Here is a 9,851-nt window from a genome sequence, read left to right as displayed (position 1 = left end):
TTTCTGGCCTAATTTTGTGGGTCAAATTGGGAGGGGGAATAAACTATTTGGCCACCAACATTTTCAAATATCACAGCTTGACATCCATCCACCTTTTCATTTCTCCCAATAAATAATCTGTGGCTTTCTCAACATATGCTTGCCACTCCACCCTGCCATCTTTTGCCTTCAGGTTGTCAGGGTTGCATAAATTCTGCCCAGTTCCTGGGCAGAATTTTCCAGCGTTCTACAATCTGCCCTTCTGAAAGAGCACCACAGAAAGTGTAAAGATTGCAAACACATTGACTGCTTGGCCACAGAAGACAAGATCTCTCCCAGATGGAGTCCCACTGCTTCTTCCAGCCGTTATTTTGTCAGGAGTGGCAAAGAATACCATCTGCTGCCCCATTCAAGAGGAAGGCTTTGCCTCCCCACATTGGGCTCCGGAGAACCCATTTCTAAGCTTGTCAATAGACAACAGCAAGCTGGCAACAGCAACTGTTTTCATCTCATCACCGTGCTTTTTAGAAAGGTCACTGTGGCACGTGTAGTTTCTTTACTGGCCATCATTAATGTTGCTGAGAAAGAGGGCTCCCTTTAACTTTGCCAGAGGGATGAAAGGACCCCTGCTGTTATTTCCTACACATTAAGGGAGAGAAGAGTTTGCAGAAGGAGATGTCTATCAGCTGGCTGAGAAATCTTTCAAGGGATCACTTCTCAGCCTTTTATTTCTGGTCTTGTTTCAGGTTGGGTTTCTCTTTCTTGGTAGCCCTGGTGGATATTTACAGGAGTCACCCAGCATTCAAACACCCCTGGGGGGATGGGTCGTCCCAAAGCAGGTGGGAGATAGGACCCGAGTTCTTGTTGCAGAATCTGAAGAAGCAGGTGTTTCCCCTCCCCTCCTTAGGACAGCTGGAGGAGCCAGGTGTAACCAAGCCTGGTTCACCAGATGAGCCATCTGGGAGGAATGACCAAGGCATGACGATTTTGTGGTTCCACAGGAATCGAGATCCCAGAGGTTGCAGCAGCTGGTGTGGGGAGCTACAGAGTCCAGCAATGTGACAGTTAGTAATCTGGGGATACAGGGCCTGTGACTGCATCCTTAGTAGTTTGGTCTCTTTGGTTCCATCTGTGTTTGCCACCATTTCATGAGCCTGGGGCTCTAGCTTTCCTGGTGATTCTGTGAAATGCACCCCATCCCCACCCCCACCAAGATCCTGCCAATACCTTCCTTTCTCCTTTAATTAGCTAGAGACACTTTTTGAGGTTGGCAACCAGGAACCCTAACCTGAATACTACATTTTCCAAATTTAGGCAAACTAACATCATTAACATACAGATGGAAACACAGTGTCCACTTCTTCCTAGTTACTTTCCCAAACAAATAAATGGCTTCAGATTCATTGTCAGTCTGCTCTAGTCTCTGCTATAGTATTTCAAAAGTAGGAAGTTCCTTTGTGGGTATATAACAAGATCCATGGTGTATGTGCATTTGTGTAATCCCAATATACCAGCATAATCTACGAGGCACAGTTTATAATTATCAAGTGAGACTGCTAATTTCTGTTGTCCCATGAATATGATAGTATTCATTCATTCATTCAAAAATACCTGTTAATAGTAATAGCAGCTACTTAATGGGTGTTTACTCTCTGTCAGCCTCTGTGCCAAATATTCTATATGTATTATCTCTTTCAAAGAGATATACAACAACTCTATAAAGTAGATACCATTATTGTCTCTATTTTACAAATGGAAAAACTGAGGCTCTGAGAAATTAGGTGGCTTGCCTGTGGTTGAAACAGCAGGCAAATGGTAGGTATGGACTCTGGCTTTCTTGTCTCCAAAGACCATGGCTTACCTATTACGCTCTGCTGCCCCTGTTCAACAGAAACTCCCTGAGCAGCACCTACAGAGTAACGCTCTGCTATTTGTTGGGGAGACACATAAAAGTAGGACATGGATCCAGTTCTTAAAAATGTTTATGATATTATAGGGAAGAGAGAAATGTTCACTTGTGAAGACACTGCAAGGTAGATCATGATAAGTGCCACAAGAAAAGCAAAAGGTACAATAAGAGGAAGTGGTGCATCCAGGAGAACCGGATCTGGGCTTTGAAGGCACAGAGTGGGAACTAGAGGACAAAGGTGAGTTTTCGAAGTGATTTGCAGCCACACGTTTTGTCTAGGCTTAAATTTAGGCTACCGTAAGCCAGGAGGGTGTGATGAGCAGAGTGAAGGTCAGGGATCTGGTACCAAGTGGGGTTAAAAAGGAGAGGATAGAATGGCAAGCCAGACAGACAAAGGAGAGGTTATATATGTGCAAGGAGACTAAAGCAGAGGAGCAAAGATAAGTAGCCCAGCAGGGCTGAAAACAAGTGCTTTCTTTCATCCAGGCATTCATTCAACAAATATTCTTTTATGAAAAAACTGTTTTTCAGAAAGCATGACTATTTAAATGTCATTATCACAAAGCCATAGTAAATCATTTGAAATAAACTTTGAAATACAGAAAAAGAAATTTCTTTGAGTGCCTCCTAACTGCCCGAGCTGTTCTCATCCCAGGGGCTCTGGCATTGAATAAGACAGACAAAGTTTCTACGGTTGTGGTGTAGGAGTATGTCCACAAGGACACATTAAAGGCAAATGACAAAACCTTGAGTATCAATAGCTTAAAACATAAGGACATTTATGGTGCTCAATCTGGAAGTGGGCAGTTTCTAGGGCTGGTATAGTGGCTCCATGATATCGTCAAAAACCCAAGGTCCTTCCACTTCCATCATACTCAGCACTGTTGGCTTCTGTTTTCCTCTGGCAGGTCAATTCATGGGCACCAGATGGCTGGTGGAACTCTAGAAATCACGTTGAGATTCAGGAGTCGAGAGGGAAAGAGAGAAGAGTTTGCTCTTTGTCTGTCTCTTCAATCAGGAAGCTTACTTTGGCTCATATGTCAAGATGGATCATGTGCAGATAAGGAGGTGGAAAGGAGCAAAGTGTGGCAGGAGAGAAGTCACTGAAATCTCCTAGACAAGAGAAGGTGGTAGCTTGCACCAAGGTTGAAGTAGTGGAGATAGAGTGAAGTGAACAGATTTCAGATATATTTGGGAGAACATACAAGATTTCCTCTGCATTGGACGTGGTAGTTTAAAAAAGGAGAAAAATCAAGGGTGATTCCTGCCCCATGGTGGAGGGAGGGAAGCACAGGTTTGGTGAGGGGTGGAGCTGTATGCATTAACTCCATTTGAAACAGGTTCAGTTTGACATTCTTGTAAGGCATCCAAGTTGAAATGTGAAGAAGACAGGTTGATATACAGGTCTGAATTCCAGGGCCAGTTTCAGAGCTGGAGCTATACATTTGGAGGTTGTCAACCTATGGAGTGTATTTAAAGCTATTTGACTGAGATCATCCAGAATCAGACTCTAGCTAAAGAAGAAATGGTAGACTAGGAGGAGCCCTGGATCTCCCCTACACTGAGTAAGACTGTAAAGAAGAAGTCAAAGAGGTAGGAGGAAAGCCAGAAAAGTAGACTGTCACCAGTAAAACAAATAGTAGCTTTGTTTTTGCTTTTAATCATAGAAAGCTACTGCCTGAAACTAGAGAAAGGTCTCCATGTCTTTAGACTTGTACTTTTAAATTTTAGGATTAAATGGAGAGTTTAATGAATGCTGAGGCTCAGGCCTCACCCATGCTAATTAAAATAAAATTTCTAAAAGGGGGGTTGGGTATTTGGTATTTTTAAAAGCTCCCTTTACAACACCAAGGGCACTATCCATGAAAGACATAACTGATAAGCTTGACCTTACTAAAATTAAAAAACTTCTCCTCTGTTAAATATAATGTCAAGAGAATGAGAAGAAAAGCCACTGACTGGGAGAAAATGTTTGCAAAAGACACATTGGATAAAGGACTGATATTGAAAATACGCAAAGAACTCTTAAACTCAACAGTAAGAAAACAAACAACCTAATTTTAAAAATGAGCAAAATACTTGAACAGACATCTCACCAAAGGAGATATACAGATGGCAAATAAGCATATGGAAAGATGTTCCACATCATATGTCATTAGGGAATTGCAAATTAAAACAGCAATTAGATGCTCCTACACACCTATTAAAATGTCCAAACTTCAAAACATCGACAACACCACACCACCCAATGCTGGTGAGGATGTGGAGAAACAGTAACTCCCATCTGTTGCTGGTGGAAATGCAAAATGGCACAACCACTTTGGAAAGCAGTCTGGTAGTTTCTTACAACACTAAACAAAGTCTTATCATAGAATCCAGCACTCACATTCCTTGGTATTCAACCAAATGAGTTAAAAACTTACTTCCACACACGTGTATGTCTGCACACAGATGTTTATAGCAGCTTTATTCATAATTGTCAATACTTGGAAGCAACTAAGACGTCCTTCTGTAGGTGAATGAATAAATAAACTGTAGTACATTTAGACAATGGAATATTATTTTACACAAAAAAAGAGCTATCAAGCCATGAAAAGACATGGAGGAAACTTAAATGCATATTACTAAGTGAAAGAAGCCAATCTGAAAACGTCACATACTGTATGATTCCAACTATACGACATTCTGGAAAAGGCAAAACTATGAAGACAGTCAAAAGATCAGTGGTTGCCAGGGGTTAGGGAGAGAGATAAATAGATGGAGCACAGAGGATTTTTTAGAGCAGTGAAACTACTTTGTGTGATACTGTAATGGTGGATGCCTGTTATTACACATTTGCCCAAATCCATAGAATTTACAACATGAAGAGTGAACCCTAATGAAAACGATGGACTCTGGGTGATAATGATGTATCAGTGTAGGTTCACTGACTATAACAAATGTACCACTCTGGTACAGGATATCAATAGTTGGGGAGATTTTGTGGGTGTGGAGACAGAGGATACATGGCAACTCTCTTTACTTTCCACCCAATTTCGCTGTGAACCCAAACCTGCTCTAAAAAATGAAGTCTATTTAAAACACACACACACACACACACACACACACACACACACACAGCATGGCATGTTCTCTCCCCTCCCCCTAAATGTTACCTGATTGAAGAGACAACCTTAGGGAAATAAACAAAAGCCAAGAACGTCAGATGACACCAAAGAGCAGTTTTTACCCATCATAAGTGTACCCAGTGTTTAGCTATTATACACGTACATAGTCAATCAGTTAATAAACAAGTTCATAGTGTAAATTCAAGCCAATGAGCCACTAGATATGCAGTAATTGTAATGAATGATTTCTTTTGGCATCTTTTCCACCATTTTATGAGCTTCCTCAGAGCACTGAGAGAACATCTTTTTTTACAACATACTGTACATCTCATCAAAGGCATAAATAAGGCGCACTCTTTGGTTTATAAAAAGATGACAAAAGAAAAAAGACTTGGCTCTAAATTTAAGCACCTTTTGAACTTTGTAAAAATCATTTTATGAGCAACATTGTTATGTAATAGAAAAATTAAGATTATTATCTAACTCATTGCTTTTTAAATAAATTATCTGTGAGTTACTCCATAAAGATAATGAAAAAATATTTTATACACAAAATTAAAAATGTAAGGATTCAAGTAGGTCCAAAGAACATTTGAGAAAAAAAGACTTGTCTTTAAGTGGAAAAAAATCCTGTAATAAAGTGTGTCATCTTGTTTCACTATGGTTCTAAAATTAGCCCTTCCTCATTTAGGTGAGAAACATGGTTATTAAAATCATCACTTAGTATGCTGCCAAACTTCTGGGGGCCTCCATGCTAGGAAAAGATCCCGGATGTCCATTTTATTTCAAAGGTCTTATTTTTACCCCAAAGGACCTCTCAATAGTATCTGACACAATTAAGCAACTCTTCCTTAAAGTTCTTTCTTCCCTTAGTCTTCATTATGTTATAGGATCCATTCCTACCCTGGCATTCCTTTCCTCCAAGGCCTCAATTCTCTTCTCCACTCACACACACTTGATGGTTTATTCGATTCACCATTCAAATGTTTGTTGGATGTCAATTTCTCTTGACCCGCTTCCTGAACTCCACAGAATGAGGATTTCACTTTCTCCTGAAAAAATCTCCAGTTAAGTATCCTATTGGCATCTTTCACTGGTAACAGTCAGGCTGATCATCTGCTACTATAATGCTGCTACAATTTTTTGTATCCTTAACTGAATTATATCACAGTTGCCCCAGCCTGGAAACTTATTTAGCTCTGCAATTTTGGGAAAGTTATTAACTTCTTACAGCCTCAGTTACTTCATCTGTTTTATGGGTAAAGAAAACCAATTTAAGAGGCTCAGTGTGAAAGCTATTTGAGGCATCGAACTGCCACTTCTTCTGATTTCAGACATTATTGCTCTGTGTTGTTGTTAGACCACGGCCTTGCTGTAGAGCACCTATGGAAATAGTGAACTTAGTTCCATCTGTAAACAGACCCAAGGTCTTTGACTCCCATATTATAATGCCTACAAAACTACTGGCCGACTAGGAAGTAACAACTTGCTCCATAGAATGAGACAGAACTGTTTCGGTCATATTTGAACTTCAATTTCTTATGTTCTTGCTATAAAATAATAGACTCTACTGTCAAATCTTATTTGCTCAAATTCTTAAAACTTTACAGGATTAAGAAATATTCTCCTACTTTTGTATAAAATATGAAATTCACTTAGAAATACATTGTTAATTAACTTTGCATGTTTCAGGATCACTATTTTCATTAGTAGCTCAACAAATTCCTGTAAGGTTCATTTTAATCTTACTTAAGGTCAACGTCACATAAAAGCAATTATTGTTAGAGTTTGTACAGATAGCTTATAATTAAGGTACACTTTTGAAACAAAATTAAAAATGTAGTCATTGACTGGATACTCAAAGAAAAATTATATTTCTTGATCTTCCCCCAGCAGAAAAGAAAATCATACCAGTCATCATACTTGACACTTATTTATTATTCTCAAAATAATTTTTTCACATATTGAACAGTTTCTTTGCCCCAAATTTATGGATGACTTTTTCAATTAAAACTTAATCTTAAAAAAACATATTTGGCGGTTTGAGGCTAGAAAAAATAAAAGTCTTCAATTGCAACAAAGACAATAATTGACAAGTGGGACTTAATTAAACTAAACAACTTCTGCACAACAAAAGAAAGTATCAATAGAGTAAACAGACAACCTGCAGAATGAGAGAAATTTTTTGCAAACTATGTACTCAACAAAGGTCTAATATCCAGAATCTATAAGGAACTTAAACAAATCAACAAGCATAAAACAAATAATCCATTAAAAATGGGCAAAGGACATGAACGGAGACTTTTCAAAAGAAGATATACGCACAGCTAGCAAGCATATGAAAAAACGCTGAACATCACTACTCATTAGAGAAATGCGAATCAAAACCACAACGAGGTATCATCTTATACCAGTCAAAATGGCTATTACTGGCCAATAATAATACAGTGGCTCATGCCTGTAATCCCAGCACTTTGGGAGGCCAAGGCAGGCGGATCACCTGAGGTCGGGAGTTTGAGACCAGCCTGACCAACATGGAGAAACCCCGTCTCTACTAAAAATACAAAATATATATATATACATATCCGGGCGTGGTGGCGCATATCTGTAATCCCAGCTACTAGGGAGGCTGAGGCAGGAGAATCGCTTGAACCTGGGAGGCAGAGGTTGCAGTGAGCCGAGATCACACCATTGCACTCCAGCCTGGGCAGCAAGAGCAAAACTCCATCTCAATAATAATAATAATAATAATAATAATAATGGCTATTACTAAAAAGTCAAAAAACAACACATGCTGGCAAGGCTGTGGAGAAAAGGGAATACTTACACATTGTAGGTGGGAATGTAAATTAGTTCAGCCACTGGGAAAAGTAGTCTGGATATTTCTCAAAGAACTGAAAACAGAACTACCATTTGGCCCAGCAAATCTCATCACTGGGTATATACCCAAAGGAAACTAGATCATTCTACCAAAAAGACACATGCACTCTTATGGTCATCGTTGTGCTATTCACAATAGCAAAGACATGGCATCAACCTAGGCACCTATCAATGGTTGATTGGATAAAGAAAATGTGGTACATATATAGCATGGAATACTACACAGCTATAAAAAAGAATGAAATCATGTCCTTTGCAGCAACATAGATAGAGCGGGAGGCCATGATCCGAAGCAAACTAATGCAGGAACAGAAAACCAAATACCACATGTTCTCACTTATAAGTGGGAGCTAAACACTGAGTACACAGGGACATAAACATGGGAACAATAGACACTGCACACTGCTAGATGGGGGAGGGAGGAAGAGGCTGTGGGTTGAAAAACTACCTATTGGGTACTGTGCTCACTACCTGTGTGCAATATACCAATGTAACAAATCTGCACATGTATCTCCTATATCTAAAGTAAACGTCAAAATTTCAAGCAAAACAAGACAAAACAAACCCTTCAGATGGGAGGCTGAGGTGGGTGGACTGATTGAGGCCAGGAGTTTGAGACCAGCTTGGGCAACATAGTGAGACTCCATTTCTACAAAAAAAAAAAAAAAAAAAAAATAGCTGGGCATGGTGGCACATGCCTGTAGCTACTCAGGAGGCTAAGGTGGGAGGATTAATTGAGCCCAGGAGTTCAAGGTTACAGTGAGCTAAGATCATGCCACCACACTCCAGCCTGGGTGATAGAGACCCTGTCTCTAAAAACCAACCAACAAACAAAATACTCATTAGAGTCCTTTCTCTGGCAGGCATCAATTCCTTCTCTCATGACAATAACTTATAAAGACTTGTAAGAAAAGAAAATAAGCAAAAACCCAAGAAATATTATAAAGGAAAGAGAAAGTCCAGAACGTAAATATGAAGATGCACCCAGTTCATGTGCCCTTGAGAAAGCCATATTGCTGGACTCGTGGCCCAGCAGCTGGGTGACAGCCAGGAATTTCCTACACCTCATACTCTCAGAGTTTCCTCTGAGATGTGCTTCCATTTGCCCCTGGTTTCCTCTCTGCACTATTTTAATTAAACAAACAAACAAAAAAAGAACTAGTAAATTTAGAGTGTAAGTCAAAGAGTTTGTCTTTCATTTCAAAGAACAGTGTTCCCATCGTGTCCACATCAGTAAAACGGTGGTCAGAAATAACTATTTTAAGAATTATTTATTTATCGTTTAGGAAAATAACTGAATATTTTTTACTGTAGCGTGACAACATACTACAGAATGTTTCCTGCTGACTCCAGTTGCGTGTATAAGCATTTACTTGAAGGAAATATTAAAAAGTATATTATTACACATTTTTGAAATATATTAGAAAGTATTATCAAAACTACTGAGAAAGACAGTTCTGAAATCTGGTAACTGCTATAACTTTTTAACTATTCTGTTCCTTCAACATACCTGTATTTATCCTTTATTTACAAAGTATATAAATAGTCTTTATTAAAAAATGAAAAAAATACTTAAAGGTAGTCCACAGTTTTTCTGTGCAATAAATAGAAGCAGCTTCATTTTATTCATTCTTTTATTCAATCTGCATTTATTAAGCACCAATTAAATACGGAAAACCCTATCTTTCCTTACTTAGTTGATGAATAATAAGATTTTCAGAAATGCCCCTTGATTTTCCCAGGTATCTGAGAAATGATTTTCCAACCTTTTCTCAGTCCCATTTATTCATTTATTCAACAAATAATTTTTGAGCAGTGTCAAGCCCTGTTTTAGGCCTTAAGGTTAGAATAGCAAAGAAGATAGACAAGGTTCCAGCTCTCATGAAACTGACATTCCATTAAAGAGACAGACAGCAAGCTCATAAGCAAATATACAATAAACTCTCAGGTCATTATAAGCGCAAGGAAGAAAATCC

Source organism: Rhinopithecus roxellana, chromosome 7 (assembly GCF_007565055.1).
Source record: "Rhinopithecus roxellana isolate Shanxi Qingling chromosome 7, ASM756505v1, whole genome shotgun sequence".
NCBI lineage: Eukaryota > Metazoa > Chordata > Mammalia > Primates > Cercopithecidae > Rhinopithecus > Rhinopithecus roxellana.
This window is presented reverse-complemented; position numbering follows the sequence as displayed.